At 46.9% G+C, this 27,697-nt stretch overlaps 1 protein-coding gene and 1 long non-coding RNA gene across 3 annotated transcripts in view; one reads left to right on the plus strand and one right to left on the minus strand.

Moving 5' to 3' along the window:
* Positions 1 to 9,047, minus strand: part of Fam13b (family with sequence similarity 13 member B) — a 58,905-nt gene extending 49,858 nt beyond the window's left edge. Inside the window, exon 1 of the mRNA XM_052741844.1 lies at positions 8,578 to 9,047. The gene's annotated coding sequence lies outside the window, so the exon portion shown is untranslated. The remainder of the gene's footprint in view (positions 1 to 8,577) is intronic.
* LOC128112651 (uncharacterized) lies at positions 131 to 26,951 on the plus strand. Of its 2 annotated transcripts, none has more exons than XR_008219082.1 (3): positions 131 to 8,226; positions 9,356 to 11,674; positions 24,757 to 26,951. It is a non-coding gene; the product is annotated as an uncharacterized LOC128112651 (long non-coding RNA). The 2 variants fall into 2 exon arrangements; XR_008219081.1 differs by lacking the exon at positions 24,757 to 26,951 and having other exon boundaries at positions 9,356 to 9,543; positions 11,183 to 15,760.
* Positions 26,952 to 27,697: the final 746 nt, after the last annotated feature.

Below are 27,697 nucleotides of genomic sequence, written 5' to 3' on the forward strand. Positions count from 1 at the left end.
AGCGGCCGGGCCGGAAGTGACGCGGGGGGGCGGGGCGAGCTGGCGGCGCCCCGGTCAACCCGGATTCGGCGCCGGACTGCGGCGCCGCTGGCCCGCCCACCGGTGGGTGCCTTGGTCGGCGGCCAGGCGCGAGCCGCAGGGAGGGGGCCCGGTGGCGGGTGTCGCGGGGGTTTGTCCTCGGCCCGGAGGACATCGGAGGCACGGAGGGGAAACTGAAGGGCGCCCGGGCTCTGCGGGGCTGTGTCCCAAGCAAGCCCCGCGGAAGGTTCGGGAAGCCCCGACGGTGAGCATTTCCAAAACCTCCCCGGGAAGCTGCCCGTCCGGCCCAAGTGGGAGCACTTACTGCCTGCGATCTGGGCCAGAGGAGGGATTCCTGGGGCTCGGCCTCGCCCCTTCCTCCCCATCCCACCCCTACCCCGCTCTACCTAAGTACCTGACCTAGACTCCAGAGAGAAAACCGAGCCTGGTGCCGGGAGGGCTCGGGATATGGAAGTCAATAGGCCACTTGCTCGCAGAGAACTTGTGGTACTAATACCAGAGCTACAGGGCAGGAAGACAGGAGTTACACGAGCCAAGCATTATGACCTTGCTCGGCACCTTGCTTATGTGCCCACGTAGACCAAGCTTGCAGCTCCCTCACACCCTTAATAATGTGACTAGGTCATCTCTGTTAAGGGCTTTGACGACTTACATTGAGAAAAACGTACTGTTTGGCCAGGTGAACTATAGTCGTTTCTATAAAATATAAGCCACACTGCACGGGTGTGGTGGCATCCCTCTATAATCTCAGCACTCTGGAAGCTGAGGCCGGAGGGTCACCTCCAATTTGGAGACCAGCCTGGACTATACAACAAGAGCAAAACCACCCTGAGCTACCTCAAAAGACAGCAAAAATAATATAAACAAACCACCGCAATCCCCTACCTACCTGCCTTTGTCAGAAGTCAGTAACCTGGAAAACGTTTTTAAAAAAATTTCACAGACCTTGGCACAAGATTTATGAAAAGTAATCAGCCAGATGTGGTACCCCAGGCCTGCGATCCCAGCATTTTCGGGGTAAAGGCTGGAGGATTGGGAGTTCAAGGCCAACCTAGGCTACTTAATGAGTTTAAGGTAACCTGGACTACCTTGTCTCAAAAACCCACAAAGATAAAAATAAAAAGTCACCCTATGCAACGATCTCTCTGTAAATGTTACAGAGACCAAAGTGGCTCCCCAACTTCATCAGAGAGACTGAAATCACCTGTGACCTAAAGGTCTCATGCCCAGGTGATGCTGTCATAACTGAAGGGCGGGGTCCACAAGAAGTCTAGAACCACAGAATCTGAGTAAGAATATACCGTGGGAGCTGAAGAGAGAGCCCTAGAGCAGTGGTTCTCAACCTTCCTAATGTGTGATCCCTTAATACAGTTCCTTGTGTGGTGATTGCCAACCATAAAATTATCTTTGTTGCTACTTCATAGCTGTAATTTTGCTACTGTTATGAATCACAATGTAAATATCTGATATGCAACCCCTGTGAAAGGGTCATTCAACCCCAAAGGGGTCACAACCCACATGTTGGGAACCACTGCTCTAAAGTTTTTTCTGCTCTTCTAGAAGAACCGAGTTTGGTTCACAGCGCCCATGTTAGGGAGCTCACAACTGCCTGTAACTCCAGCTCCAAGGGATCTGGCCCCCTCTTCTTAGGCACCTACACTCACAGGTACATAACCAAACACAGAAACACACATATAACTGAAAACAAACTCTTTAAAGTATTTGTGTGAGTGCATGCACACGAATGTACATATATGCAGTGGAACTCCCACTCTGTCCAGAAAAGGGTTAACTGGTTCTGATGACAGGATCATATACCCAATATCAGGGCCCAAACCCTGATTCAAAGCTTTGGGGTATAGGTCAGTGGACAAGCACTTTAGCAGCTTAATCCTCAGTACCCCCGCCATCACCAAAAAAAAAAAAAAAAAAACCAAAACGGTTTTGTTTGTGAGGCAGAGTGTCACTCTGTAGCCCAGGCTGACCTGGAACTCTTGGGGGTCTGCCTGTCTCAGCATCCCCAGTGAAATGGGATTGTCCAAGGTACACTGTGAAGACTGGTCAGCCAGCTGTGCGGTCTCAGTCCATTCTCAGTGTGATTTATAAATAAATTAGGTTCCATTGAATTCTGAAGTTGTTCTATCCACTTTAGTTCCTCAGAGCCTAATTAAACCTGAGCAAGTGAAATTTTAGTTTCCAAATCTGCCAAACTAGGCCAGCAAAGATGGCGGGCGCAGCAGGGGAGGTGCCACTGCCAAGGAAGGAGAGCACTGACTCGTACAAACTGTTCTCTGACTTCCACGCGTGTGCTTCTGTACACACACACACACACACACACACTCATACACACACACACACAAATGTAAAAAATGATTCTGCCAAACTGATGACTAAAGCCTTTTTCATAGTAGCCCAATCAAGATGAAGTTTACATTTAACCTTGTATCTTTCTTTAAATGTGGTTTGTCTCATTTTGGAAATGAGAAAGAAGTTTTACTAACAGACTTAAGAGAGCCCATGCATGATGATTCACTCATTAGGTGGAGGCTGGGGGATCAGAAGTTCAAGATCATCCTCAGCTGTATTGTGATTTTGAGGCTAGCCTGGACAACATGAGAGCCAGAGTCAAAAAAGGCCAGCAAGTCTGTGACCATACCACCCTGAACTTGACAGATCTCATCCCATCTCAGAAGCAGGGTCGGGCCTGGTCTTGAATGAGAGACTGCTTTGGAATACAGGGTACTTTAGGCTTTGCTAGAGGCAGAGGCAGGCAATCTCTTGAATTCTAGGACAGCCTGGTCTGTCTGCATAGTGAGTTCCAGGGCAGCTAGGGGTATATAGAGAAACCCCATCTCAAAAAAAATATATATAATATATATATACATATATATATGAAAAAAATTATATATATTTTATATATATAAAACTTTTACATTTTAAATTAAATATGTTATATATGTTAAATTTTTAAAAAGAGGACACACTGGGTGGTGGTGGTGGTGGTGCACACCTTTTATCCCTGCACTGGAGAGGCAGAGGCAGGTGGATCTGTGAGTTCAAGGCCAGCCTGGTCTACAGAGTGAGTTCAGGATAGCCAGGGCTACATAGAGAAACCCTGTCTTGAAAAACCAAAAAAAAGGTGGAGAAAAAAAGAGGACACAAGGTTAGGTGGGTAGGGAAGGAGTTGGGACCTGGATGGAATGGAGGCAAGGGTAAATAAGATCAAAATACAGTGTATGAAATTCTTAAAGGAACTAATAATTGTTTAAAGGAGCTATTGATAAAGGCAACATTTTCAGCTTTTACAACATTTTCTTCAAATAATGGTTTCCGGGAATATACCCATGTTAATTTCTGTGAGACATTTCCTAATTCTTAGAGTTAGAGAATTTGAAAACAGTGGGAAATTTCACAAGCCTATGAAACTGTTAAAATTGAAGATCCCAGCGGGCTAGGCTAATGAGATGGCCCAGCAGGTAAAGGCTCTTGCTTCCAGGCCTGAGTCTGATACCCAAGGCCCACACAGGAGAGAGAAAGCTCCCCAGCCTGTCCTCTGACCTCTGTCCACACTGTGGTACAGACCCACACGTGAAGTAGATACATAAATAAATGTAAAGCTGTTTTTAAGAAAAGAATTCCACCAGCTTAAACATTCTAAATAAAGCCTCTACCTTATTTTCTTTTTTTGTGAGTCCATGGTTGGAAAACGGGCAGTACAACTGCTTCAGACGCTTAATCATAAGCCAGCAAAGTCATGAGTAACGCCTAAGAGAACAAAAAGTCCTCCTGCCCCCACTTCCACAGGCCCTTCTTGGCACAATTGCTATAGTAGGTGCTTTGTGTGAAGCCCAAGATGGGAGCCCCCCTCTTACCTCTAGGTATCCTAGTATTAAAGTACAGGTTTTCAAATACCTATGACTTGATTCACTGAACATCTTCCCTCGGGATATTCAAGAACCTGCCTAAGAAAACAAGTCCTGGATCTTGGTTTTGCTTTGGTTTTGTTTGGTTTTGGTTTTTTCAAGACAGGGTTTCTCTGTGTAACAGCCCTAGCTGTCCTGGAACTTGCTCTGTAGACCAGGCTGGCCTCGAACTCAGAGAGATCCACCTGCCTCTGCCTCCTGAGTGCTGGGATTAAAGGGGTGTGCCACCACTGCCCAGCTGAATTCTGGATCTTAGTAATATAGAGTGTTCAGTATGCAGAGCTTGTGGGCTATAATTTTTAAACTAAAAATTTGATCAGAAGTAGTAGCACAGGCCTATAATCTCAAAATGGGAGGCAGAGACCTGAGGACCACTGTGAGTTCACAGACAACCTGGAACTACTTAGGGCACCTTGTCTCACAGAACTAAACCAAACAAAAAGCAAAAAGACTAGCCATGGAAACGCCTCTGCAGGTAAAAGCATGTGCTGCATAAGCCTGAGACCCTGGGTCGGTCCCCAGAACCCACAGACAGCTGGGTACATCTGTAATCCCAACACTGCTATATCAAGATGAGAGATGGAGACAGAGAATTGCCTAGAAGCTCAGGGGCCAGCTAACCTAGTATGGCAGAGCAGCAGAAACAAGAGGCCCTGACTCCACAAAGTGGAAGAGACAAGAAAGAACTGACTCCCCAAATGCACACACGATGACATTTTTCTTTCATTTAAAAAAAACTTCCTTTTGCCATCCCTTTGAATTTGTACAGTGGCAATAGATCACCCACCTAATTGAAAACCCACGGAAGATCCATGAGCTTTGTGATTCCCTTACGAATAGAAGGTCCTGTGATGGCTGAATCACGAAAGGTGAAGCTTTTCCCATGTCTCCCGCTGGGGACAGCAGGCTTGCTGATTCCCAACAACACAGCCTCTAAGCCTCCGAGTCCTCCTCCTCCTGCACCTCACTAGCAAGAGCCACAGGGAGGGGAGAGAAGGAAGAAAGGAGCAGAAAAAGGTCTTTCTTTCTTCATGTGATCAGTTAATACTCCCTGGGCTTAGACCTTTAAAGCTGACTTTTCCTGATGGACATTTTTATAACTTCAGAGGCCAGCACCACCTGTCTTTCCCATCGTTTCTCACCCACAATTCCCTTGATCTGAGCAGAATCACTGTATTAGCAAAAGTTTTACTTTCTCATTCAGCCACTTGTTGAAGACTGTTCATCTTTGTGGGGGCCTGCCCTATTGGATAAGATGTAAGGTCCTGGACCAACCCTTATCATTGTACAAAATCAGTCCTCTGAGTGTGTGTGTGTGTGTGTGTGTGTGTGTGTGTGTGTGTTACTTTGGTTTTCCTGCAGGTGGCAGTAAAGTGTACGAGTTAATATGACTGACTGACATTAGTATGACAGCTGTGCAGTGTCTTGAAGAACTTGCTAATGCTGCAAATGTGTCGGACCGCGGTATCTCTGTCCAGCCTTCACTGAGACCACAGGAAGCTCACATGAACTTACCCAAACGTGGGAGGGCAGTCCCACCTTAGCTGGGACTCAGCATTCCTCTGCTCTGCTGTCAGAATAGCTGTCAGCCCTGGGAGTCAGTCACAAGCCCACTATGCCCACTAACTTCAAGAAAAACATGGCAAGTACTGAGTGGTCCCCTGAGGGCCCCTGTCACCTGCTGGAGGTGAGAGGCAGATAGATGCCTGCCTCTGATAAGATGGCGGCATACAGCCGCAGTCCCCAAAGAAATCCTCAGTAGTTCTTACTTAACCTTTTAACTAAACTATAGTTGGTGTCGTAGTCCTGCTGTTGTCTAGAATTTCTAAAAAGGATGCCCCTCAAAACTCACTTTAATGAGGTGATGGGAAGGCAGGTAATCTGGGAGAGTTGTAATGTCTTGGTACTTCCCTTAAAACAGTAGTTCACCAGCTGTCAAGATGCTTCCATACAAGCCTTGTGACCCGAGTTCAATCCCCAGAAGCCATGTAAAGGTGGAAGGAGAGAACTGACCTTACGAGGTTGTCCTCTGACCTCCACGCTCACGCCACAGCACACTGACCCCCTTCCTAAGCACATGCATAATACATAAATGCTTTAGTTAAACAACAGTTCTCAACCAGGACGTTTGGAGGCAGTGTATAGACATGTAGTTGGGAGGTAAACATGGAGCAGACCCAGTAGTAACTACCAAGGACGCTGCTGAATCTCGTACACAGCACAGGCTGCTCCACAGTGGAGACCGTAACTTCTTTTACACTGATTTACTTGGGCGTGGAGGCACACACCTGTGTGGAGGTCAGAGACAACTTGGGGGAGTCACTTCTTCTAAACTATGGGTCGTGGGGTTCACACACTTGGCCCCGAGTAGTTTTGCCAGGTAAGCCACCTCCCTTGGCTGAGATTATAGCTTCTGATATAATACATTTCTATAAGCTTGACAGTCATGTCCCAAAATTACATAGATTTTTTTCTTATGAATGCTTAACCTATATATAGCTGTAGAAGTCATGGCTCGGTTTGGGGTCTTTTTGTTTTTGTTTTTTGTCTTTTGTTTTTGAGACAGTCTCTTGTAGACCAGGCTAGCCCTGAACTCCTGATCTTCCTGCCTTCACCACCTCCTGAGTGTTGGGGTTACAAGTGTATGCTGTCATGCTGGGCTAGAACTCATATTTTGATACATTTCTAGTGTCGAAACTATAACTATTTAGTCAGGATGAGAAGTGAGCAACCTGTGTGTTTCTAAGGAGCCCTCAAGTAAATCCAGATGAGGAAAGTTATTCTTAGAAAGGGACTATCTTTCACCTTTTCTTTTTGAGATTACTTTTCACCCAGTAAAACAAGTATTCCGTCCAACTTCCCTGAACTCAAGTAATGTGTATCTCAGAGGTAAGGCTGGGCATCAGATCATTGGAGGGGGATGAATAATTGCTGCAGCTGAGAGCATGTCCTGGATGCCAGGCATCTGCCTCCTAGGGTCATACATATGCCCGGGACCTCAGTGTCTCCTGTCACCTACAACCCATGCAGAGAATGAAAATAGACCTCTTGACTCCTTCCATTCATTTGGTAGAATTGAGTCCTTCACGATGGAACAGGCTTGTGCCTGCTAAGAGGAAACTCAGAACTGATTGTCCCCCTGGTCCCTACTGATCTCATCCAGCCCCAAAGCTGTTTGAGTGCTAGAGTGGGTTTAGTTTTGCTCAGTCAAGATTGCCATTGATATCTTCAGAGCCATGTTAATAAGAAATGAGCCATAGGAGTTATCAAGCACAAAAAGACATTTCTATCCCCAATTCTATAACTTAAAAAGTTAAATACACAACCATTTAGTACATAGACATACTGAACTTAGCATAAGAAAACTTGCATTTGAGTTCTAGACCCTGTTAGTAGCCTTATGGCTCTGGTTAAGTCCCGAGGGTCTCTCTTGGCAAAATAGGAAAGCTAATGTGAATTGGTATATCAGATGGTGTTCAGTGAACAGTATGCTGTAGTATTTTTCCTCTCCTGCTCTGGGGCCAGAAAACATTTCTGGAAGTACTTTGCTTCTGTAGATCTTTATTGCTAGGGATTGGTCCCTGTGTGAAAACTCTTCCCAGAAGTCACCAAACGTGTGTCCATCTGTCTGGCTATGTGCTTTGTGGTTTGGTTTTGCTTTACTTTTTGTGCAGTGTTTCTCTATGTAGTCAGGGCTGTCCTGGAGCTCGCTATGTAGACCAGGCTGGCCTTGAACTCACAGAGATCCTTTTGTCTCTCTGCCTCTCTGTCTCTCTCTGTCTCTCTCTCCCTCTGCGCCTCTCTCTCTCTCTCTGTCTCTCCCTCTCGTGCTCTGTCTCTCTGCCTCTCTGCCCCTCTCTCTCTACCCCTCTGCCTCTCTTTCTCTCTCTCTCTCTCTCTCTCTCTCTCTCTCTCTCTCTCTCTCTCTCTCTCCCTCTACCCCACCCCCACCCCTCTGCCCCTCTGTCTCTCTCTCTATGCCGTGCTGGGGTTAAAGGTGTTCATCACCATACCTGGCCCTATTTTATTCTGGGGATCAACCCAGAACTGTATCCTGTATACCCTATCCCTAGTCAATTTGCTTTCAAATGAAAAACCAAGAACCCCCAAACTCTTGGACCACACTTGGCTTCTTGGTACTATTTTTAAAATCCACTGAACCTCAAAGGCATTTTTTCTTCTTGCTAGACATCGTGATAGACACTTTTGATCCCAGTGCTCAGGAGCCTGAGAAAGGAGAATCACTGCAAGCCTGGGATCCAAAGTGAGTTCAAACCTAGCCTTCCTACCTAGAAAGACCCTGTCTGGGGATGCGGGGAGGAGGGGGAGGCAAGAGAAGGAAAGGGAGGAAAAGAAAGAAGGGAAAAAGAAAAAAAAAGATCTTCCCTAATTAGAATAGTGGTTACACTGCCTGCTTGTAGAACAAGGCAAGGCTCTAGATCCGGATGTGAAAACAAGCTGTCTGGGGAAAGGATGGAGGTGTTACCAAATGGGGAAGGAGATTGTCAGCTCTGATTCTCCAAGAGCAGTGGAATGCTATCCCAGTCCATCAAACTTAGCTCGCAAGACTAAGAACCCATCAAAACTAGTCTTCCAATAAAGGAGGGGCACTCACCATTAGAGAGTAGCATTGCTGCCTCTTCTGAGGGATGCACAAGAAGTCTGTCTGTGCCACTTGGCCCAGGACCATTGTACCAGTGCAAGAATGTGTGTTCCTCATAAACACAAAACAACATTACTAGCTGCAAAGAGAAGGGACTGTTCCGGAGTGTCCAAATCCCACGCCAGCACCCCAAATAAAGGCAGACACTGTTTGGCCCTTAGCAACCCAAGGTAACCTTTGTGTCATTTGTGTCCTAATACATATTTCCTGAGCAACTAATTATGAAGTGCTGGGGAGTAGTATTAGTGATCTCTGCCCTGAAAAGGCTTCATCATACATCCCTCTGAAATAGAAAGGCTTTGGAATAGGACCAAAGCCAACACAAAGTGGATTCCAGCTGCTACATTCACTCCTAGAGCCCCTGGTGCCAGCCACATCAAGTTGGAGGAGCTGGAACAATCAACAGTAATGCTCATCTTTGCCAAGTCCACAGTTTGGGCCTAATAATTTGGAATTCTTTGTATGACAATAATGTGAGCATTTGCTGTAGACAAATTTGTTTTGGCTTCTTGATGAAATGCCTATGATCATCTATTTTCTACAATCTAACAACATTGTCAGAAATAAATAAGTTAAATGAATACCAGTGAATAGATGTTCCTTTCTTTTTCTCCCTCTCCTTGTATCCATGGAGGGGAAACAAAGTTTATAGAGGCTCAGATTGTGACCTTCACAAAACAATAAAACTTTGTCTGCCTTCTTCGCCTGAAATGGTCTTACCGTTCTGCAGAGCCCATCTCTTCCTCGGAGGCCCTGAGGTCTGGAATGTGACCATCTGGACTCCTTTTCATCCATCTCTCATCCGAGCCCTGCCTGTAGCAAACTGATAGGCAAGTGCTTACTACAGTCCCGCTGCAAGGGTAGAATGAGGACAACCACTGTGGAAACGCTCGTCCAACGCCTAAGAGTGTCAGCCAGGTGTGGTGGCTCATGGTTTTGATCTCAGTACTCAGGAGACAGAGGCGGGTGGAACTCTGAGTTCAAGGCCAACTGATCTACACAGTGAGTTCTAGGCCATCAAGTCTACATGGTGAGGCCCTGTCTCAGAGAAAGAAAGAGTCTAGTGTGGGGGCCCAGGCCTGTAATACAGGCATTTGAGAATAGAGCAAAGAGGATCAGGAGTTCAAGGACAGCCTTTGATACACAGCAAGTTCAGAGCCAACCTGGGCGACATGAGACCCTGCTTCAAGCCAAAAGAAAAGAAAAAACTAAAAGGAAGAGAGTGCACCCATATATAGTGTTGCTTTATAGTAGGGGGGTATTGGTTTGGGGTTTTTTGGTTTTTTTCTTTTTTTTTCTTTTTGGTTTTTCGAGACAGGGTTTCTCTGTGTAGCTTTGGTGCCTGTCCTGGATCTCACTCTGTAGACCAGGCTGGCCCCAAACTCACAGAGATCCGCCTGGCTCTGCCTCCCGAGTGCTGGGATTAAAGGCATGCGCCACCACCGCCCGGCTGTATTTTTATATTTATTTGTTTTAATGTGTGTTTGTGTGTGTATATGTTTTCAGACAGGGTCTCAGTGTGTAGCCCTGGCTGGCCCAGAATTTAGAGAACCACCTGCCTCTACTGCCAGAGTTCTGGGATTAAAGGGGTTTGCTACCAGCTGGGCCTTTATGGGAAGGTTTTGCTCTTTGTTTCTTGTTTTCTTTATTGTTCCTTTCTCCTGGAGTATCCATGCAGTAAACAATATTTACTGAGCACTTACAATATGCCAGGCCTGCTGCTAAGTGCTGGGAACAGCGGTAAACTCTGCATTTGAACTCTAACCTTCAGGACATGGTTCTTGCCTGTTGTGAATGCATTGTGACTATGCCTAAGACTTTGACTTCCTCTTGAGTAACCTACATTCACGGAGCTGGCTTTGTGTCCCTACACAGCTCCCTCTCTAACCTGACTTTGCTCACCTGTACTGGAGATCAGAATTATGTACCTCTAATTGTTAGACACGTTCCCAGAAGCTGCCAAGAGAATCGAGGGGATGGGGAAAGTCCTTTGTCCACACCTGGGAGTTGCTTCACCCGAAATCCAACTCCATTTAATTCACAGAGCTGCTGCTCACAAACAAGAAAATAAAGCCTCATTCCCATTCGCTTTGCCCAGCATCCCTGTTTGCTAGATGGGTGCTGTGATGCTGAAGTACAACCTATAGGAAGAGGTGACCTCACCAAGTGGCAGAATGTCCTGGTATCTTACAGTTCTGTGGATTTGTAACAGGTCCTCAGACCTTAGCACAACTGACATCATGTTAGAGGCACCATTCTGACCTTAAAACCCAGCAGCACGTCAGGTATGCCAACACCTGCCAAAATGGAACAAAGACCTAATCAATTAAAGGCCCCATCCATAGTTCCAGGATCCAGGAAAGCCCCTTAATGTACTAACCTTGCTTTTTGGTTCTGTAGTTCTGCTTCTTGCTAATTGTTCTTGCTTACTGAAGTGTGTCAACCAGGATGTGAGTTTTGTGCATAAAAGACCTTTGTAAGGACTAGCATTTTATGATTTTGGCAAGATTTTCATGCAGCTGCTAGCCAGCGATAAAGACTTTTTGTTTTTCTTTAGGAGTGTGTGTTCTGGCCCGAAGTGGTGGTGGTGCATGACTTTAATCCCAGCACTCAGGAGGCAGAAGCATGTAGATCTCTGTGAGTTCGAGGCCAGCCTGGTCTACAGAGCGAGATCCAGGACAGGATCCAAAGCTACACAGAAAAACCATGTCAAGAAAAAAAAAAAAAAAAGAGTGTGTGTTCTCCAGTTGAGATGACCTCGCAATATTCTGGAGGTGCCAGCAAGATCCCCAGAGACTAACACACTGAGACACTGGGGAGTCTCAGACCACCTCAGGGCCAACAGCATGGAAAAGGGACAGTTCCTAGGAGTGTGCACCCTGAGACATTCCAGGGCCCCAGGAATTTCTCGACCTCTACTCCTGAGCTCCCGAGCCGCTACCCTAAGGGAACTTACAGAAAGTCACCTGGCTCTGTCTCCTTCAGAGATGAGTGTGTTTATGGCACCTCCTGGAAAGTACACTTAGGAAAGGCTGAACACGGTGTCCAGGTATGTGTGAGATGTCCCTGGAAGCCCTGGTTTCAGTCTGTGTGGTGACCACCCCTGCTTGTCTTTCTTGTTGCCTGTCTCTGTGTCTCTGTGTGTTTGTCAATTCTGTTGGCTGGAAGGGAGTTGCGATGGGAGGGTGTGGTGGTCTGAATAGAAGTGGCCCCCATAGACTCATGTGTTTGAATGTTTGGTCACTAAGGAGTGGCACTATTGGGAGGAGTGGCCTTGTTGGAGGAAGTGTGTCACTGGGGGTGGGCTTTGAGGTCTTAGATCCTCAAGTTTGGCCAGTGTATCTCTTCCTGCTGCCTGTGGATCAAGATGTAGAACTCTCAGCTACCTCTCCGGCACCGTGTCTGCCTGCACACTGCCATGCTTCCCACCATAACACTAATGGACTAAACCTCTGAAACTGTAAGCCAGCTCCAATTAAATGTTTTCCTTTATAAGAGTTGCTGTGGTCACGGTGTCTCTTCACAGCAGTAAAACCCTAACTAAGACGAGGAGGGGAAGTGGTAGTCCCAAGACACCATTGAAGTATATGTTAAAACACTGCAAGGAAGTTGGCATGGTCTCTGTATCTCGTCTGGGAAACTCCGGACCTTCTGTGAAATAGATTAGCCTCTTTGGCAGTTGGGTGGCCCAGTGATGTATCTCTGGATCCCCAGCTAGTTCAGGCTGTCTGGAACGTGGTGACTGGAGACTCTGGCCACCCTGACCAATGTTCATACAGTGGCCAATGGCTTTCTCTGGTGCAAGATCCACCCCCTTGACTTAAAACCAATGCCCTCTCCCTGGGGACCTGAATCCTCTTGTTTTGGCCAGGTTACCAAGAGAAACCTAAACCTCTGCCTGTTCTCTTTGTCCCACTGGAGGAAGCTGCCCCCCCCCCAAGGAAATCATTCCCATGGCTACACTGAAGGGCAGATAGTATCTCGGGCCCCTCTCCCCTACACACAGATGGAATGGCTCTGGCTAAGAGCTCTGGGACAAATTTCCCTGGGACAGGGTTAGTTCCCCCATTCTGCCTCTAGGGGAAAACACACACACACACACACACACACACACACACACACACACACACACCCCTGTGGATCCAAGCCCTGTAGTTCTCATTCTTTTCCTTTCATAGTTTGTACCTTCTTTGATAGTTTATATCTCCTTTTCAATCAATGATCTGTATAATTGGAAAACTCAGAACCCACCATTCTCTAAAAAACCTCAGGCTCTCATTAGCCTCCTCAAGACACACTTTTACACCCACCAGCCAACCTAGGATGATTGCCAACAGCTCCTGACCATCCTCTTCATAGCTGAGGAGCAGACAGAATCTGGCTAGAGAGTCTGGTCAGGCCATTTGGAATCACTGCCAGATAGAGGGGTGTTGTGAAACAATCTTTTTGTACACTGTGAAGATGTGTTGCTCTCATTGGTTTAATAAATAGCTAAATGGCCAATAGCTAGGCAAGAAGAGGTTAGGCAGGACTTGTGAGTAGGGAGAGAGCTCTCTTGGATGGAGAGGGGCTTAGTGAGAGGAGATGTGGAGAGAAGCAAGATGAATTTGCTGTGCTGATAAAAGGTACCAAGCCACATAGTAGTACATAGACAAAAAAAATAGGGGTTAATTTAAGTTATAAGAGCTAGTTAGAAACAAGCCTAAGCTATTGGCTGAGCATTTATAATTAATAAGTCTCTGTGTGGTTATTTAGAAGCTAGCTGATGGTACAAAAAAGTCCGCCTACAGAGGGGAACTTCTGCCCAGCCTGACTAGGACCCCAACACTGACCCATTAAGGATGCTCTGGGCAATTTTTGCCAGGACCTTTTAGGATGAATGGAGGCAGCTGCTAGAAAAGCTACCGATCTGTCTTAGGTGAGTGAGGTAATACAAGAGCCCCAGGAATGTCTGTGGTTCCTGAGAGCCTCTTTGAGGCTTCCCGGGTGTTCATGCCTGTAGACCCAGATGTGCCAAAAAAAAACAGTGAGCAACCAAATATTGCTTTTGTTACGTAGTCTCCCAAGATAGTAGGAAGAAACTTCAGAGGTTAGGAGGGTTTGAGGGTATGAATAGGTCCCAGCTATTGGAGCGTGTTCAGAAGCTTCATGATAACCTTGACGCTAGAAGAAAAGCAGAATAAAAGATAGACCTGAGCAGCAGGGGCAGCTCTCAGGGAGACGGATAAGAGAGACCCCAGAGGGGGAAGCCAGAATCTCCTGCAAAAGAAGAGGCTAGAGAAGGACCAATGTGCTTATTGCGTGCAAAAGGAACACCAGGAAAATGAATGCCCAAATTGGAAGAGGCCAGAACTGACAGGGCCAGAGCTCCACTCCTCCAAGTCCTCAGGAGCCTGGGGTAACATTAAAGGTGGGGGGCAAATCTGTCATCTTTAGCACACCTCATCTGAATGTAGTGGCCCTATAAGGCAAGCCCCAACAACCATAAGAAGGACATTTTCCTTTACATTTTATTGGCAGGTTTTCATTTAGCCCAAGCGGGCCTTGAGCAACTTGGACTCTGACCCTTCTGTCTCTGCCTTCCAAGAGCCGTAAGAACTGTACCACTGTGCCCTGCTTCCCCCTGCTCTTTCTTTCTTCTTCTAGTTATCTGGTTCTTTGTGGTTTAAGTTTTCCTTCTTAAATCTGAGTTCTTCTCATGCGTCTGGGATGAAGAAATGCCAAGCTTCACCCAACTGTAAAGCTAGATCTAGGCAAGAATTTAAAGAGGGTCTTAGAGAGACAGTCCAGTTCACACCATCACTGTTTTTCTCCTCCTCCTCTTCTTTTTTAGATTTGTTATGCATACAGTATTCTGCCTGCATGTATCCCTGCCCGCCAGAAGAGGGCACCAGATCTCATTACAGATGGTTGTGAGCCACCATGTGGTTGCTGGGAATTGAACTCAGGACCTCTGGAAGAGCAGCCAGTGCTCTTAACCTCTGAGCCATCTCTCCAGCCCCTTTTCTTCTTTTCAAGACATGGTTTCTCTGTGTAGCCCTGGCTTTCCTGGAACTCACTTTGAAAACCAGGCTGACCTCAAACTCAGAGATCTGCCTGCCTCTGCCTCCCAAGTTCTGGGATTAAAGGTGTGTACCTCCAGACCCATCTTCATCATTATTTTTCAAGTACAAAAATAATGTACGGGCCCCGAAAGATGGCTCAGCGGGTAAAGGTGCCTGCCCATCAAGGCTGACAACCCATCCCAGTACCCACATGGCAGGAGAAAAGTGGTTCTCTGTTCTCTATACAAACACAGTGGCACAAATGTTCCCATACACACACTAAATAAATAAATAAATGGAGTGAAGTTTTAAGTAATACATATTCCTGTGTTTAGGTACAAAACAATGACCATGTTATAGTAATTGGGAATTCAGAACAATTAAAAATGGGCAATGAGAGGTGGGGGTGTAGCTCAGTGATATAAAGTACTTGCTTAGTATATGCAAGGCCCTAGGTTCACAGTATCTAGCTTGCCCATGGGCGCGTGCCCCCCCCCCCACAATAACAACATACAAAAAACGAAATTCTCATGACTCAAGAATATTAGCACACACATGTACTCTCAACGCTCAGGTAGAAGTGGGAGGGTCACTGCAAATCTGAGGGCTGCCTGGTCTACATAGTAAGTTCCAGACTAGCCTGGGCTATGTAAGGATGCCCTGTATTACAGTTCATGTCTGGAATACCAGCATTTGGAAGGCTGAGGCAGGAGAATTGCCATGAGTTTGAGGTCAGCCTGAGTTACAGAATAAGACCCTGTCTGAAAAAGCCAAAGGAAGACAGCTGACCAGATGGCTCAGTGGTTAAGAGTGTGTACTAACTGCCCTTCCAGAGAACCCAGGTTCAGTTCCCAGCATCCACAAGGCAGCTCACAGCCATCTATAACTCCACTTTCAGGAGATCTGATGCCTCATCTGACTTCCACAGGCTCCTGCACACATGTGATGTACATATATACAAAACTAAGTTTTTACGCCGGGCGGTGGTGGCGCGCGCCTTTAATCCCAGCACTCGGGAGGCAGAACCAGGCGGATCTCTGTGAGTTCGAGGCCAGCCTGGTCTCCAAAGCGAGTTCCAGGAAAAGGCACAAAGCTATACAGAGAAACCCTGTCTTGGGAAAAAAAAAAAAAACGAAGGAAGTTTTTACACACCAAAAGGCTTTCATCTCTGAATTTTATTCCCTTTCCTACAAAAGTAACCCTTGTGAAGGTTATTGTGAGATCGTACAATGTATGTATGCACGTACATAGCCCTGGCTAATCTGGAACCAGACTGGGCTCAAATCCTCGGAGATCTGCCGGCCTCTGCCTCTGAAGTGCTGGGATTAAAGGTGCTTGCCTCCAGGGCTTCCATCTACTTCTTACATATATTCCACAGAAATGTGTCCAACTATTACAGTTGCTTCGGGTTTTTTCCATGAAGAAAGTGCTGTGATGTGCTTGTATATTCATGCATATACAAGATATACATAGAGCAAATCCCTAACAACCAAGTAAAACAAGGTAGAAAAGTCAGGCACTTAGCCTGGGTGTGGCAGCACACACCTGTAATTCCAACACTCAGGAGGAGGCAGGAGGATCAGGAATTCAAGGTCATCCTAAGCTATATAGCAAGTTTAAGGCCAGCTTGAGCTATAGGAGACTTTGTCTCAAAATAAAATACATCTTAAAAAGAAAAGGAGATCAAGACAATAACAAATGAACACTTAAAATTTGCTTGAACTTTGACCAACCGCGGATACTGTATAGGGTTTCTTTCTTTGTTTTCTTTTGAGACACAATCTCACCCTGTCAGGTTGGCCTGGAACTTACTATGTAGCCCAGGCTGGCATCAAACTGACGGTCACTCTCCTGCGTTAGTCTCCCAGTCACCACACCTGGCATACAGTCGTCTAGTTAGGCTGAGGAACAGAAGCAATAGCTTCTTCGTGCATTGTACCGAGTTTCTGTAGTGAGGGCAAATCTGCTCCTGGGTCAGCAGTGTGGCCCAGTGAATTCTCCCTCCGTCCATCCGTCCGTCCGTCCTTGCTGCCTGTTTTTCTGCTTTCAGTTTCCTCATTTTGATCATGAACACAGAGCACTTGGCAGTGAGCCAGCCACCACCTTAGACGAGGTTTTCTGTTTTAAAACAGGGTCTTGCAGTGTAGCACAGGCTGCACTGGAACTCGGCAATCCTCCTGCCTCAGCCTCCCAAGTGCTAAGAGCATGGACATGCACTGCCACCTCTAGCCTAATCAAACCCTAGTCATTTTACTCTAAAAGTTCCACTTTCTCTGCCATTTCCCAAAACTTCCTTTTACGCACAGGGAGACCTCAGAGGGAAGGCACTCACCCAGCTCAGCCCAGCAGCTTGGCATTTCAATCCATATCAATGGAAGACTTTCCATCATCCGGTCCTTTCTCCGGAACAAAGCTGAACGCGGCCCAAAAGGCTGTTCAGGCAGACTTAGCCTTAGCTGGCTATTTTATCTCTGTCCTCAGAAGATAAAGAACCAGCCCACAGGACAAGGGTCAAAGATAAATAAAATGGGAACACCGAGAAACATAGAGACCTTGGCTCCATTCAGTCAGCATCAGAGTCAGAGCAGGGGACCCAGAGCCTGACAAATAAGCTTCAGATGTCTAACCTCCTCCCCCAACTGTGTTATAATCCTTTAAGACGGAGTCCTGGGCTATTTTGATTTTTTTTTTCAAATGCTAGACAACTACTGTTCACTGAGTTTCATCCAGCGCCGCCCCCACCCCACCCCGCCCTACATGCTTTATTTTTTATTTTTGAGACAGGATCTTACTGTTTGCCTAAGCTGGCCTTGAACTTTCAATCCTCCTACTTTAACCTCTCAAGTAGCTGGAATTATGGTCTTTGGAGACATGTTTTTAGGATTTATTTTATCTTAAATTATGTGTATGTGGTAGTGGGGTGTGCTGGAGCCCTCTTGGAGCTGGAGTTCCAGTGGCTGTGAGCTGCCTGCTGTGGGTTCTGGGAACTGAACTAGGGTCCTCTGCAAGAGCAGTATGTGTTCTTAACCATGGAGGTCAACCTCTCCGGCCCCTTGGTGAACTTTCAGTCACAGGTGTAAAGAACAAATACACAGTCTCCGCCTCTTCTTTCTTAGGCAATCAGAGTAATTATTGTATAATCCTCTCGTTAAATAGCTCAGGATGAAAGGACTGTTCTTATCTCCTCTGAGTGTGTGGTTCACACCTGTAATCCCAACAATCAGGATGCTGAGGCAGAAGAATTGCTGTGAGTTCAAGGTCACCCTGGGCCAGACTAGCCAGTGAGCCAGTGATACATAGCAAAACTGCCTCTAAAAGAAAAAAAAAAAAGCACATGGGTTTGGTTTGGTTTTTGTTTCTTTGCTGTGGTTTCTTGAAATCTTAGTAATCTATAAAATACAAAAAACCTGCCATATTAATCATTGTCTTTCACAGAGAAGGCTCATATGACTCACATCTGAGAAACTGCTAAATTCTCTCCCTCCAGGAACATTAGAGAGATAGCCGTGTGAGAAATTTGAAAATTGTTTGAAACTGATTGATGGATACATGAAAGCACACTAAACTATGCTTTCCACCTCTATCTAATTAAAACTTTCCAATAATTATAAAAGAGTGTTAGGCCCTGGGCTAGGCTCTGGAGATCCAGGTATCTCACAACCACCATTTACCATACTCCAGCTTCCAAAGTACGTTCCTGTTCCCAATCGTGCTATCCAGCTCATCCAGTAAAGGGTGGTAGGATTGTGTATCCAGCCCGGAGCCCTGGGAAAACTCCAGCAGCATTCATGACTTTTATCATTCCTTTCTTCCTGGTCTTTTGTTTTCCTGTGATAATCTAATCTAGGAGGGGCGAGATATCTGCCAGTTGGTGGGTGGGGTGAGTTGGAAAGAAACCAGGATGGCAAAGGAGGCCGTGTGTGTGTGTGTGTGTGTGTGTGTGTGTGTGTGTGTGTGTGTGTGTGTGTTGTATATATGTGTGGTATGCGGTGTAGCGTATGTGTATGTGTGGTGTGGGTCTGTGGTGTATGTATATTTGTATGTGATGCATGTGTGCTATAGTGTATGTATGTATGCATGGATGGATGGATGGATGGATGGATGGATGGATGGATGTGTGAGAACGTGGTGATTCTCCTACCTTAAAGCAGTCAAACCAAGTCACAAAAAAAGAACCAATTTCCCAGGAGTAGACAGACTTTCATTCCCTTCAGCTCCCAGAATCTCATTTTGTGAAAGGCGGACAGATGTTTACAGCAACCTTGTTTCAAATCGTTTTATCACCGGCTTCAGGAAGCAGCCACTTCCATTCATGTGCACACATGCCCACATATACACACACACAATAATAATGAAAACATGTAAACTGCCAGCAGTGCTGGTGAGGGAAATAAGAAAAACGTCAGCCGGGCGGTGGTGAAGCTCACCTTTTTTTTTTTTTTTTTTTTTTTTTTTTGGTTTTCGAGACAGGGTTTCTCTGTGTAGCTTTGCGCCTTTCCTGGAACTCACTTGGTAGCCCAGGCTGGCCTCGAACTCACAGAGATCCGCCTGGCTCTGCCTCCCGAGTGCTGGGATTAAAGGCGTGCGCCACCACCGCCCGGCGAAGCTCACCTTTAATCCCAGCACTCGGGAGGCAGAGGCAGGCGGATCACTGTGAGTTTGAGGCCAGCCTGGTCTACAGCGCGAGACCCAGGAAAGGCGCAAAGCTGCACAGAGAAACCCTGTCTCGAAAAACCAAAAAAAAAAGCCGGGCGGTGGTGGCGCACACCTTTAATCCCAGCACTCGGGAGGCAGAGCCAGGTGGATCTCTGTGAGTTCGAAGCCAGCCTGGTCTACAGAGCGAGATCCAGGAAAGGCGCAAAACTACACAGAGAAACCCTGTCTCAGAAAAAAAAGAAAGAAAGAAAAGAAAAGAAAAACATAACATTACAGGTTTCAGATAGGAAAGGGGGATCTTAACCAAAGTTAGCACTCCGCTCTCCCCCAAAAACTCCCAACAGCTCACCCATACTGAATATGCCCACTCGCTCCTTTGTCTAAGTGGAAGGAAAGTGGCCGAAGTTTACTGACAAAAATTAGCTCAGGTTGAGCACGTTGTGATAGGCATGAAGGTTCAGGCCCCAGCACGAGACAACAGCAACAGAAAACAACCACCAGAACGTCTATTCTTGCATCTAGGACACCACACAGTTTCAGGGGAGGGAGGGGGGCAAAGTGAAACCCACAGAGAAAAGACAGCTGGAGAAAAGCCCCTCGGGGTCGGGGCTGGGGGTGGGGGTGACTTTGGAGGCCTCTGACTCAGCCCGGAGAAGGCTACCCTGTCCTGGCAACCCTGTTCTCACTGCTGAGAAGAACTCCAGTCCTTGAAGGGATGCGAGGCCACTTCTGAGCGGTCCCCTGCTTCCGGCACACCGGCTCTGCCAGAGCCCGCGTCAGGGAGCCCGCGTCAGGGAAGTTGCAGGACAACTTGCAAGCTCCAGAAAACATCCCTTCCCATCCTCCCATAGAAAACCAGGCAGTGAGAAGGGCTGCCAAGGCTGAAAGCATTACCTCATCAGGATAAGCCCCCATTGGCTGACTACTCCGGGCAAAGCTTGCCTTTAACCCTCTGCGGGAACAAAGAGTACGTGTATGTGACCCCACTTTCCCTCACTGCCTCTGGTTTTCATATAAGGAAAATGGGTAGCTATGGCAACAACAGATCTTTCTCTCACACTTTTCAATAAGCGTACCTATTTATACTAAAAGACCCTTGTGAGGTCGACATACCCTCCCCCCCCCCCCCCCAATTATTTAGGAACCATCTGCAGCAGGTTGTTACATATGGGGTAGATAGGAAGGGATGATGCAAGTGAATTCTTTTTTTTTTTTTTTTTTTTTGGTTTTTCGAGACAGGGTTTCTCTGTGTAGCTTTGCGCCTTTCCTGGTACTCGCTTTGGAGACCAGGCTGGCCTCGAACTCACAGAGATCCACCTGGCTCTGCCTCCCGAGTGCTGGGATTAAAGGCGTGCGCCACCACCGCCCGGCGCAAGTGAATTCTTAATCTTTTTCTAAACTTGCAGTGGAATTGCCAGAGGGAACAAGACAAAAAATAATTTAAAAAAAGTTCTGAGAATGAATTCAGAGCATAGTGGCCACACCTTTGTTCCAATACTTGGGAGGCAGAGGCAGGCAGATCTATTGTCTATTGTTTATTGTTCTTATTATTTTATTTGTATGTGTATGACTGTTTGACTTGCATGAATATCTGTGCACCAAGAGCCGTGTCTGCAGAGGCTAGAGAGGGTGGGGACCCTCTGGGACTGGAGTTACACGGTTGTGAGTCACTGTGTGGGTCCTGGGATTAGAACCTGGGTCCTCTGCAAGAGCAAAAAGTGCTCTCAACCGCTGAGCCATCTCTCCAGTCCCATTTTTTTTTTTTTGAATTTGTTTGTTTCTTTGTTTTTGAAGCGGGGTCTCTCTATATAGCTCTGCTTATCCTGGGGCTCACTGTGTAGACCAGGCTGGCCTCGAACTCACAAGTCCCCCTACTTTTGCGAGGCCGACACATCCAGCCCAATTTTTCGTTTCTTTGAGGCAGGGTCTTCAACACTCTGTAGACCAGCTGGCCTGGAGCTCACAGAGATGCACCTACCTCTGCCTCCTGGGTGTTGGGATTAAAGGTGTCCACCACTCAGCCCTTTGAGATCCTGTCTAAATTTTTAAAATCTGAGAAATATTGGGAAGAAACAGCCTCTGGTTTGAGGGGGGGGGGGTTGTTTTGTTTTGTGTGTGTATGGTTTTTGGTTTTGGTTTTAGTTTTTGGTTTGGTTTTGGTTTTTGAGAGTGTTTCTCTGTGTAGCCCTGACTGTCCTGGAACTCTCTCTCTCTCTCTCTCTCTCTGTAGACCATGCTGGCCTCGAACTCACAGAGATCCTCCTGCCTCTGCCTCACCACCACCACCACCACCACCACCACCAGCTAGCTTCTGTTTTTTGTTTGTTTGTTGTTTTAACAACTAATTTTCTAAAAATTATCCTCATAAACGGCATCCTCCATTTTTTTCACAAACACTGCCAAAAGACATCCTAATCTGTACAAAAGCAAGTAAGCATGCTCAAACAAAAGTCCAAGTTTATGGCTTGCAGTCGGGGGGGGGGGGGGGGGGGGGTGAATAAAGTACTCAATAAACCTGTCTTCCTGTTACGAACACTCGTACTCCACAGGACGGAGAACAAAGGAGTGTATGCTCCAAAAGCTTTGCTTAGTGATTAAAGCCACAGGAAGGGAGGGAGACACAGTTTGGGAGACCGACGTTTTCCCACCAGGTAAAAGCTGTAAACCCTGGGACTGGCAAGACGGCTCAGCTGGTAAAGGCACTTGCCACCAAGCCTGACAGACCTAAGCCTGAACCCTAAGACCTGGATGGCAGAAGAGAAACCACTCCACAGGTTGTCCTCTTGACCTCTACATGTGCACACTGACATGTCCATGCACACATTTATACACATACACGAATAAATAAAATGCAATACTTTTTTTAAAAGCTATTAGCTTTTACCTAAGAGCTAGTTTACAAACAAGAAACAAAAGCCATGCTTGTTGAAAATACTGAGCTGACTGAGGAGGGTGGTCTGGCTCCAGACCATAGGGAAGATAATTGTATCTTTTCTTCTAAATTATTATGAATTTATTTATTGTATCCCAGGCTGATCTCAAGCTCATCGCGTGGCCAAGAATGAACTTCTGATCTCCTTCCTCTGCTTCCCCGATGCTGGGGTTACAGGCATGTACCACCATGCCTTGTTTAAGAAGGGCTGGGGTCAGACCGGTCAGCTCAGGCTGCCTTCTGCCCACTGAGCCACATCCCGGCTCTTGTGTAATTTCTAAATTCCAAACTGTCGGGAGATTATCATTTGTTGTTGGGTCTGTAATGGTTCAAAAGCAGCAGTGCTCAGTGAACTAGCTTAAAACAATGGCTGATTTGCTTTTTCTATAATGCAGCTCACACTTGAGACACCTTCCATAATATAGCCAGGCCTGTTTTTAACTCAGTCCAGACTGCCGCCAACAGTTTCCTGACCTGTTGGGGTCTACGGAACTTTTTTTTCCTTTTTTTTTTTTTTTTTTGGTTTTTCGAGACAGGGTTTCTCTGTGTAACAGTCCTGGCTGTCCTGAAACTTGCTTTGTAGACCAGTCTAGACTCAAACTCAGCGAGATCCACCTGCCTCTGCCCCCAAGTGCTGGGATTAAAGGCGTGCGCTGCCGCCGCCGCCGCCGCCGCCGCCGCCGCCACCACCACCCATCATCTATGGAACATTTTTAAGCAGCAATTTCCACAACAGAACGATATAATGATATAAAATAGAACCAAACACTAAAATCCTCTGGAGAGAACAAATTCTGGTTTGATGAACTGTGCCAAGTAGAGGCTGTGGGAATGAGACAAGGGTTACTCATTTGGTGGTCTTGCTCTGGTGTCTTGAAGATCCTCTGTTCTTAGCACCTTTGCTCAGTCAGCTGACATTCTCCAGGCATCGGCTGCTGCTGTCAAACTGCTGTTCATTCTGACTTTGTCTCCACTACAGCCACAAACACAATTGGGAGAAATGTGCTCCCTTGTACAAAGCTCCTACGTAGTTTTTAGCGTTTGTTGAGCACCTGGGACATGCCAGGGACTTTTCATATACTGGAAGTTCCCAAACTTTCTCTATTCAAAGAACTCATAGTGTCTCGGGAATTTTCCACTGTGTTCTGAGGCCAAAAGAAATACCTTCATAGGACTGGGAGGGTAGAGGCGCTTTTTGGTTGGCTTTTATTGTTTGTTTGCTAATTTGGGTTTAGTTTGGGGTTTTTATTTTATTTTTTATGTGTATGGATGTTTACCTCTGTCTGTGCACTGCATGCCCGGTGCCTGAGGAGGCAGGAAGGCAGCATTAGGTTCCTCTGGAACTGGAATTGCAGGCAGTCGTGAGGTCGCATATGGGTTCTGCGAGGCAAACTCATTCCTCTCAACCTCCAAGCCATCTTTCCAGCCCCGTGATTTGGGGTTGTTTCGATTTTGGTTTTGTTTTGTTGTTTTGTTACAGGGTCACACTGTATAGCCCTAGCTGGCCTCCTGCTTCAGGGCCTCCTGAAGTGATTCTCCTGCCTCTGCCCCCCCGAGTTCTAAATGTATGCCACCATGCCCTGCTCTAGTGCTCACTTTAGAGATAGGGAGGGTCTCACTATGCGGCCCACACTGGCCTCCAACTCCTGGCAGTCCCGCTTTGCTCTGCCGAGTTTGGGGATTGCAAGTGTATACCACCACACCTGACTGGTTTCAGTCAAGACAGGAGCCTTTAGGGTGGTGTAGCTGGAGACAACCTCACTGTCTTTAAATGATTTATTTTAAAATATAACAGAGGGGCCGCAGAGATGGCTCATGGTTTAGAGCACGTGCTGCTCTTCCAGAGGACCCAAGCCAGGCTCTGAGACCAGCTCACAACCACCTGTAACTCCAGCTCCTGGGAAGCCAGTGCTCGTCTGGATTCCATGGGCACCCTTGCACATGTGATGTGTGCAAACTCGTGAATGCACATGTGCGCGCGCACACACACACACACACACACACACACACACACACACACACAAAACTAAAACAAAGCAAACACAGAAAATGGCAGATGAGTGTGTGTGTCTAGAGGGAGGAAAGGTAAGGGAGGGGCAGAGGAGGAGTTACGTGGAACTCTAAAGCCAATGTCTACATTTTAGAACACAACCAGATCACAAAATAAAAGCCAGCACCTCTAAAGGTCCTCCTTTGGACACAGCCCCTACCTCTTTTTTAATTTTATTTTTAAGATGGAGATATGTGTAGGTGTGTGCACTTGAATGTAGGTGCAAGATGAGGCTAAAGGGAGCCTTAAGGGGCCAGATCCTGGGGAGTTGGGATTACAGGAAGTTGTGAACCGCTCAGTGTGGGTGCTGGGACCCACACCTAAGTCCTCTGGGAGAGCAGTCCGTGTTCTTAACCACTGAGTCATCTCTCCTGCCCTCCTACCTCCTACCAGAGACCCAGTAGTCTTGACTTTACAATCATTCTTCATTTTCCTTTGTAACTTTACAGACTATTCACACGTGCACAAATACTATATGGTTCAAGATACACTTCCCTCCAGGCCTTGCCTACAGCCTCTCATTCCAGCTGGGCCGGCTTCCCTTGGACACACCTGCAGTCACACCAGACCCCTGGCTAAACTGCTTCTTGAGAAACTGCCCAAAGGCAGGAGACGTGGTGGAGCACCCCCAAATTCCCAGGTATCAGAAGCAAGGTGAAGGCATGATTCTCAAGACTTCCAAGCCAGGCCTGGTGGAGTGACCCACGCCTTTAATCCCAGGATTCAGGAGGCAGAGGCAGGTGGATCTCTAAGTTCCAGGCCAGCCTGGTCTACAAAGTGAGTTCCAGACCAGCCTAGTCTACATAGCCTCAGGTGTGTAGTGAGTTGGAGATTAACCTAGACTATATGAGATCCTTTCTCAGAGTGAGAGAGAGAAGTAAAAACTCTGTATCTAAAATGTCTCTATTATACCCATACATCTGACTCATAATCTGGCAGGATAGAATTCTAGGTTAAGAGTCACTTTTCACCGGGCGGTGGTGGCACATGCCTTTAATCCCAGCACTCGGGAGGCAGAGCTAGGCAGATCTCTGTGAGTTTGAAGCCAGCCTGGTCTACAGAGCGAGATCCAGGATATAGGCACCAAAACTACACAGAAAAACCCTGTCTCAAAAAAAAAAAGTTTGTTTGTGTGAGTGTGCATGGCTGGGTGTGCCTGTATACACCCATCCCTCAGACCTGGAGTTACAGACATTTATGGGACACCTAGCTTGATGTACAGGTGCTAGGATATGAACTCTGGTCCTCATGTTCTCCAAGTAAATGCTCTTAACCATGGAGCCGTTTCTCCAGCCTCTCAGGACTTTGAAAGACCTTCAGTGTTTTGTATGACTTGTTGTTGTTTTATTTGCAGTTATTTTTTGTTGGTTGGGTTTTGTTTTTGTTTTTGTTTTAAGACAGGGTCTCACCATGTTGCCCACACTGGCCCTGCATTCAAGAATCTTCCGGCCTCAGCTAACCTCAGTACTGGGGTTCCCAGCAAGTACCACTACACCTGGCTGCATTTGAGCATCTAATGTTCTTCGAGCATTCTGAGGTCATCTTCTGTCCCTCTGGGCAAGCTGCATCTTTCATCATTGGAAGCTTCAGGGTCTGTTCTTCCCACCTGGTCCTGGAACATGGAAGTCATGGCCATTAAGCTCACTCCTCGGGAAAGCAGATCTTACCCCTAAGCTCCTGAGAATGTTGCCATGAGAATTCATGGGCAACCCTACTTAGAGAACACTTGACTGAAGACATTCCAGAACCAGCCAGCAGCCAGTGACTGACAGTCTGGGAGGTGAAGGCCCAGCTCCCTCACCTCAGCTGGTATCAACTCTGCAGGGTCCTGCCAGCCCTAGCATGACTGTGGTAGGGCAGCTGGAGGTCTTCACAGGTCCTCCATCACAGCCCAACTTCTTTGCTGCGTCTTGTTTCTCCGATGATGTCCTACTCATCCCACAGACAACCAGTCCAGCCTGTGTTCTTGTTAATGCTTGAGTGTGATGGCCTTCTGTCCATCACAGCAAACCCACTCAGCATTATACCAAATGGGGATACACTACAAGTATTTCTTCTGTTCTCTCCATTTTTACTCTGTATAGTGTTTGAGTTCTCAGCCAGAGCAATAGACAAAAGGAAGAAATAAAAAGAATTTAAATTTGAAAAGAAAAACATTGAACTGGAGAGATGGCTCTGTGGTTAAGAGCACTGAATGCTCTTCCAGAGGACCTGGGTTCAATTCCCAGCACCCACATTGTTAGAATTCCTAGCCACTCCCACAGCTACATGACAGCGTGTGTGCACTGGCAAGATGTTTAGTAACCCCAGGGCCTTACATCCTATGCAGTTCGTGTGCTGCATGATCACGTAATCTATGCGCATGTGTGATGTGGCTATGTCAGCCCATATGCTCATGTGTGGGAGAAATCTATAAAAGCGGGTTCCACATATCCCTCTTCTCTTCCTGCACGATTTTTCCATGGGTCTCAGCACCCCCTTCTATTCCCCACCCCCCTTAGTAAACTCTTATAGTGGGCTTTGTTGTACCTCGTGGCTTTTCTAGCACGGTAAACAGCACCACTAAATGAATAACATTGGTGCTGAGACAAAGCAGGCCCTCCCGGCGCTCTGCACCCTAGACCCTGTACCGAGGTTTACTCTATCTACCACTGCGCACTTTTCCATTTGCCCGTCTGCCGGACCACTTTGCACAGCACCGGCTGTGAGTTTTCCCTTTCCAGCCAGCGTTAAACAGTCCCCTGGACCCGTGGGAATAACCACAGATTGTCCAGCATCCCTCTGGTGTCCCTGGGATCGGGGAAACCCCTGTCCACGGCCTTCATCAGCTATGGTCAGCCCCCATCACAGGCTTTAATCTCTAGACATTTTCCACGACTGCAGTCTGAGATATCGTTCTCACTGTCAGACGCCCACCCCCCTCATCCTCGGGCTGCATACGCCCCGCCCTCATTCTCTCGCTTGATGAAGCATTGAATAACTTGTACCTGCTGCTATCAGACCCCCAGGGGGTCCTTGCTATGTACACCCTGGTCCTCATTCTCTGTCTGACAAAGCATTGAATGACTTGTGCTAATCACCAATCCTCACATGATCTCAGGGATGCCTGAGATTGTAGTCTTGGATCACGTTTTTTTTTTTTTTTTCCTCTGCCTCGGTCATGGGAAATAAGGCGTCATCCTCTTAGTCCCACTCCTCCTCTGAGAAATGGCCCAAATATCCCTTAGATAACAATAAAAAATGGCCACTTAATGGCTCCTTGGACCCCGATATTTTACGGGAATTACCTAACTTCTGCCAGCGAACGGGCAAATGGAAAGAGTTACCTTATATCCAAGCCTTTTTGACCTCAGCTCCAAACCCTGCCTTCCTGGTTCCTCTCTCCTGCCC

This window comes from Peromyscus californicus, unplaced genomic scaffold (genome assembly GCF_007827085.1).
Source record: "Peromyscus californicus insignis strain IS unplaced genomic scaffold, ASM782708v3 Scaffold_17__1_contigs__length_78620276, whole genome shotgun sequence".
NCBI lineage: Eukaryota > Metazoa > Chordata > Mammalia > Rodentia > Cricetidae > Peromyscus > Peromyscus californicus.